Consider the following 7,305-nt stretch of genomic DNA (forward strand, 5'->3'; position numbering starts at 1 on the left):
TGCTTCACAGCTCCAGGGACCTGGGTTCGATTCCCGGCTTGGGTCACTGTCTGTGTGGAGTTTGCACATTCTCCTCATGTCTGCATGGGTTTCCTCCGGGTGCTCCGGTTTCCTCCCACAGTCCAAAGATGTGCGGGTTAGGTTGATTGGCCATGCTAAAATTGCCCCTTGGTGTCCTGAGATGTGTAGGTTAGAGGGATTAGCGGGTAAATATGTATATCTGGTAAATATGGGGGTAGGGCCTGGGTGGGATTGTGGTCGGTGCAGACTCGATGGGCCGAATGGCCTCCTTCTGTACTGCAGGGTTTCTATGATTTTCTATGATGTGCTCTCCATCCCCAGGCACAGTACTGATCTGACTCGGTGACACAGGAGGGTCTGGGGGTCTAGCAGCATGGAGCTGTCCACGAAGACCAGCTCAGCACAGAAATGGAGGCAGGATCCAATCTGCCCCGGCACAGCAGAGAACAGGAGCATTAGGAGCAACACAGCACTATAGCAAAAATATTTTATTGCACTCATCCTGACGTCTCTTGCAAACCGAGGACCACTTTGTGCACGTCACTCTTTCGCAATCGGGTTTTACACTGACATAAATTCCCGCTGGTGTGACACAAGACTGAAAGGCCTAAAGGGATTCCGGCAGCCAATTGTTTCGATGAGCATTCATGAGATACAAATGAATGCAAATGGCATGGGAAGACTGAGCCTCCAAAACCCGCCATTGGGAGAATTGCAAAATGATTTTACGCCAGCAGGTCTCTGACTTTTTGGCTCTCACTGGAATCTACTCACACCCGCCATCAAACCCACAACAGGTGGGATGGGAGAATTCCGCCCATTTTTTCCAGAGAATTCTTATTCCATTTCCCCACTGTCGGCATCCCAAATTCCTGGATTCCTCGAATATTGAAGTTCTTGAGCTGTGCCTCACCCAGATTAGTTAGCTTTATTCTGGTCTTGTTGGCAGGCTACGTGTTGGAGATCATCAGCAGGCAGTCTATTTATGCCGCAATTGTGGACCTGTGTGGATTTTCGGGACTGTATTAAAGCAATGAACATGCCAAACTCTCGTAGATCTTGGTTGTGACATGATTAGTTTTGACTGGGTATTGATAATACAAAGACTAATCATGAGATCAGATATCACAATGTTCCACTAGTGTCAGCTTGTTACCTGAGTGGTAAAATAGAAAAACAGTGAAGCACACATGGTAATGGGAAATGGGTATCTACCTTCTTTGCACTGAAATTTAAACAGGGTTAAAGAATGATAATGGAGTGTAACATTCCAAAATACACAATTCTGCTCATGAACATAGTGCCCAAAGGCATACAAACTCCCTGACAGGTTTTAATGCTGAAATGTTTACAGCATCTCTCTCACAGGATAGGATTCTGCTCCACCCCACACTGTGTCCTGGCAACAACTCATTTGGTCAGTCTCCAGTGTCTAACTAATGATCCAGCACCTCTCCAACCAGAGAGGAATACATCATGTGATATCGTGTAGCTCCATGTGTACTAATGATTCCTGCTGAAAAGAGGTAGTAACGATAAGTTTAAAATGTTTGAAAGGAAATAAATCCCCCTCCACATTGTGCGTAGAGAATATATCTGTGACCCAGATTTATTTAAAATACACCATTCATGTCATTGCCATGACAACTCTCTGGTGCCTACATAAACATTGGTTTTCTGTATGTACAAAAGTTAAACAACAAACAAAAGAACACCACATTTGTTCCCAATTCTTTGGAAGTATGTGAGCCTTAAGGTTGGAGGTGAGTCTCATTCTTAAGCGTTGTGGGTTTTAATATGAATAGAGTTCTTTATTCTAAAGTGATTGTGAATGTCATTCTAAAGGTAATTTGGAGAGTGTCCTTCTCCAACAATTAGAAAGGGAACTGGCTTTCATGCTATTTTCTAGCTATTCAGCCTGTTTTAATAAGTCAGGGTGATAATGTACAGTTCTGACAAGAAAGAACACCTTTACTTAAGATTAAGGGTAGGCACAGAACTAAATGATATTCAGAGTTCTGTACTTTTTAAACAGCACATGAAGTACTCCAGACCTGTGTGCACTTGTCACATGGAACGCACACAGAAACTGAAAAGAACACGTTTAGGAGGGTCACAGTTAGAGAAAGATCACACCGGATGCCTTTATGAAAATGCTTGAACAGTGGAATTCCTTCCTTAATATTAAGTGTAATCATCCTTTGCTGCTGATTTCATTTATTGCTTATTTGAAAGAATTTAAAGAATGAGCTTCTTTAACACCATGACGTTACTTTGTTCTCAATTATTCTGGATATGAAAAAAATGAATTATAGGAACAGTCAGAAAAAAAAGACATTAAGTTTCATAAGGATTTTATTTTGCAATGTTTTTTTTGAGTTTTATAGGGCTACACAGTAGCACACCTCTTCCATGTGCCTAGGGGATGCTCAATTCCAAAGAAGGGGAAGGAAGCAGAAAGCTATTACACTTTACATTCCCTATAGGATTCCTATGGTTTGGCCTCCAGTATGGTGGAGAAGGGGAGTTTTGGTACTTGCAGGAAAAGGACACTGTGGAAAAGTCAAAGGGGGACATTCCCAGACTTCCCTTTCTTTTGAACAGGGATCATTGGATATTAAGTGCTGGAAATGCTAGAATCCTGCATTATCAGGTAGTAATCAGAAGGAAAAAACAGGCTGGGTAGCTAGAAACTTGGGAAATGACTGGTACTGGTTCAAACTAGAGTTCCATTTTATGTCTACAAGATCAGTAGCAATCGTTCTCCAAGTTTTACTGTTTTCTTTTCCCTGGAAGAGAACCTGAAGGATCTGAAATCTTTAATTATTAGTAAAAGTGCACTTTTACCTCAGACATTTAAATGCCCAGTTAGTGGTTAAAGTGTTACTGGAGTCCCAGTGATTTCATAAGACCCTGATTTACTTGCATCAATGAGGCTGCTGCCTGAATCAGACGGACACCTCGGACACCTAACTAATGTAAAAGCATCTATGGATAGAATTACAGTTAGAATGGGGCTGGAAGTTTCAGCCGATTTTAACTAATATTCTCACTGGCCACATGGAGATAAAATTTCCCTCAATGTTTCTTTTCCTTCCAATCTTCTCCCTAGTCTTTATACCCATCTTAGGGGTGGCACAGTGGTTAGCCTCACAGCGCCAGGGACCCGGGTTCGAATCCTGGCTTGAGTCACACTGTCTGTAGGTTAGGTGGATTGGCTATGCTAAATTGCCCCTTACTATCGGGGGCCTATTGGTGTGGATATGTGGGGTTGTGAGGATAGGGCCTGGGTGGGATTGTTATCGGTGCAGGCTTGATGGGCCAAATGGCTTCCTTCTGCACTGTAGGAATTCTATGATTCTAATCTCTGCTTCTGATCTATCCATGATGTGGAGATGCCGGCGTTGGACTGGGGTAAGCACAGTAAGAAGTCTCACAACACCAGGTTAAAGTCCAACAGGTTTATTTGGTAGCAAATACCATAAGCTTTCGGAGCACTGCTCCTTCATCAGATGGAGTGGATATCTGCTCTCAAACAGTGCACAGACACAGAAATCAAGTTACAGAATACTAATTAGAATGCGAATCTCTACAGCCAGCCAGGTCTTAAAGGTACAGACAATGTGGGTGGAGGGAGCATTCAACACAGGTTAAAGAGATGTGTATTGTCTCCAGACAGAACAGCTAGTGAGATTCTGCAAGACCAGGGGGCAAGCTGTGGGGGTTACCGATAATATGACATAAATCCAACATCCCAGTTTAGGCCGTCCTCATGTGTGCGGAACTTGGCTATCAGTTTCTGCTCAGCGACTCTGCGCTGTCGTGTGCCGTGAAGGCCGCCTTGGAGAACGCTTACCTGAAGATCCAAGGCTGAATGCCTGTGACTGCTGAAGTGCTCTCCCTTACTGCTCCCCCTGGCTGGCTGTAGAGATTCGCATTCTAATTAGTATTCTGTAACTTGATTTCTGTGTCTGTGCACTGTTTGAGAGCAGATATCCACTCCATCTGACGAAGGAGCAGTGCTCCGAAAGCTTATGGTATTTGCTACCAAATAAACCTGTTGGACTTTAACCTGGTGTTGTGAGACTTCTTACTCTGATCTATCCAACCAGGAATTGTCTCAACTTGTGCTGAACTTAGTTTGTTTCCAGCTGAGTTAGTTCATTGGGGTAGTGATGAAGGCCCAACATTTGACCGCAGCACCCTGAGGTTAAGACAGGAATATTATTCAGGTTCATACATCTGACTGGTAAACAATAATGTCTTTTGGAAGCACATGTGCCTGGCAATAAAGTTCAATGATTTCCTAATTTTTCAAGGTTCATGCACGGTAATGGCCACCTGGGCATGCCAGCATCACCCAGTGAGGGAGTCAACACTTCAAGGTAGTTTAAAGTTTACTTATGAGTGTCACAAGTAGGCTTACATTAACACTGCAAAGAAGTTACTGTGAAAATCCCCCAGTCGCCATACTCCGGCGCCTGTTTGGGTACACTGAGGGAGATTTTAGCATGGCCAATCCACCTAACCAGCACGTCTTTCGAACTGTGGGAGGAAACCGGAGCAACTGGAGGAAACCCACGCAGACACAAGGAGAACATGCAGACTCCGCACAGACAGTGACCCAAGCCAGGAATCAAACCCAGGTCCCTGGCACTGTGAAGCAGCAGTGCTAACCACTGTGCCACCATGCCGCCCATAAAGCCTACTTCAGGGAAACAAATCCAAATTTAACAGAGCATGGAAATCTGAGAAATAAAATGGAAGTTACTGGAAATACTCAGTATGTTAGACTGAATCTGGGGAGAGTGAAACAAAGTTACTATTTCAGGTTGGAACCTGAACTGGAAAACATTAAAAGATTTTTTTTAGTAAGTACAGAGCTGGGGAAAATAGGAATTAAACTAAAGAAAAGATGCCTGTGATTGAATGAAGGGTAGGTGTGAGATGAAATCAGTGCTGGTATAAAGAAAAGCACAGCTAGCTGAAAATGGTTGCTGCAGAACAGCAGAAGAAAGGGAAACATGGAAAATCTGGAAACATGAAGGGGGCTCTCTTTGCCTGGGAATGTAGTGGTGGAAAGGCGGACAGATTCCAAGGTACAGATCTCCCTGCCAGCCTTGTCCTGATAGGGAATTCCCACCCCCCAGCACCAACCTTCACCTTCTTCACCCCCAGTGATTCTTGCAGGTACGCTCCATTGTCGTATCTGCTGTCTGACGGAAAATGGAAGCAGTGACTAAGATCTAAATTTGTTAATGTTGAGGCTGGAAGGTTGTAAAGTAGAAATCTGAGGTGCTGTTTCTCGAGCTTGTGATAAGCATCGTTAGAACAATATAGGATACCGAGGTCAAAGCAAGAGTTTGACTGGAAATTAAAGTGGTAAGTGACCTGGAAACTCAGGGCCATTCTACATGCACTGAAAGGAAGTGTTCAGTAAAGTAATCATCCTACTTTTGTTTGGTGTCTGTAACAATGTTAGCAATGAATACAGTATAATGAGTTTGAAGATCTGTACATTTATCACTATCATCTGGAAGGATTACTTGGAGCTCTGTATATTGGGAAGTGAGGAGGTGAAAGTGCATGGAGAAGAGGAGAGGGGGAGATGGTGACATTGTGCTGGAAGTGGTGGAAATGACAGAAATGGCAGATGAAGGCAGGGGTTAACTTTAACCATTGATCCCACTTTCCTTTGAAGTAGGAATAATAGAGGATGATAATACTAAAGCCACTGGAAAGTGAAGAAGGTATTGGCTTGTGTTTGAAATGGGGAGTCCCCTTATCAGGACATAACTAGTGGGAAGGTCCACATCCTTGCAGCAGAATGTAATTTCCCCCACCCACACTCTCCCAAGAACAGGCTGGGAGTGAAGGGTGAATAATGGCCAGGGATGGAGTTCCCATCACCTTCTTGTCTCCCGCTGATTAAGTCATTATCAGGAAAAGTTGTGGACAGCCTTCTCACCCCCTAGACCAAATTAAATTCTTAAGTGATCAATTAATAACCATTTAATGACTTAATTCAACCTGCTGGTATTCAACCAATAAAGGGTGTGCACTTGTGTAATATGAGGAGGCCTCCCAGTAAAAGCTTGTGACCTCCCTGTGGGCTCAGTGGGATGCTTTCCTGATTGGGTATCCTATTGAAAGAGCAACTCTTGCCTTTGCTAATGATACCGCCCACCCCTTCCCAAAACTTGCTGGGGTGTGTCTGAATGGCCCCAGTGAGCCCAACCATACTTACATTAATTTCTAGCCCCCCCCTTGCTGGCCATAAAAAGCTGCAAGTCATTTGATTGGCCAACAGTTCTTGGAGGCAGGATCATCGTGTTTAAAGGCACGGAAGCCCCAACAGCAGATAATTAACTGCCTGGTGGCATTTAATCCCACCCGGGCTTCTGCAAATGGCTGCAGCCAGTAGACAGGGCCACCCTTGTAGCCATTAAATTCTACCTGCTGTTCTTCCATCACATTCCCAAGCCAAAAGGGCCTTCTCTGCTCTGCCATATTTTCCATGACACTCTATCTCTGTGTTATCCAATGGAAGGTCAGGACAAAGGGAACCTTATTGTGGTCCTGGGAGGGAGGAGAATTGATTATAGTGGAAGTGTAGGAATTAAGATAGATAGGGTCAAAGGCCTTTTCAACCCCATTGGAAAACAATCCCCTGCTGAGGAAGGAAAGGTATTTCAGAAACTCTGGTGCAGAAGGTGACATAGTTGAACAAATTTGTTGTAAATTGTTATGTATGTTGGGACATAGTCCCTTTAAGGGAATGGGTCAAGTGACCTGGGGTGTGGGGTGACCTGGGGTGTGGGGTGAACTGTTGGGATCCACCGTGTGTTTGTGCAGTCAATGTTTGGAGTGAGTAGACGTAATTCGAGATCTGTGTTCCCTGATGCCTGACTGTGGGAGTAGTTATTGAGGGGATACCTCAGTACTCAGAGATTTAACAAAAATGATAAAGCCATTAGAATGGAATAGAGTCCTTATAGGAGGCAGGGCATGAGGTAATATAACCAAGGTGACGTGGGTTTCCTCATTAACAATGGTGGTCAACCTATTCCCAGTAATGAAGAAAGAGAAGTTGAGGAAGATTAAGAATCAGAGATAAACTATGTGGAGGTGGGTGGGGAGGGAGGAGTGTTGGGGAAGTTGGAAGCAAATTAGCTGAAATCTTCCTGTTCCGGGCATAAGCAGGAAGTGGCTCAAGCACTATCATCAATGTCAGAGATAAAGAAGTCGGGGAAGGGAGGTGAATAGTAGTGGAGGAAAAACCAT

This window comes from Mustelus asterias, chromosome 3 (genome assembly GCF_964213995.1).
Source record: "Mustelus asterias chromosome 3, sMusAst1.hap1.1, whole genome shotgun sequence".
In the NCBI taxonomy this organism is placed as follows: Eukaryota; Metazoa; Chordata; class Chondrichthyes; order Carcharhiniformes; family Triakidae; genus Mustelus; species Mustelus asterias.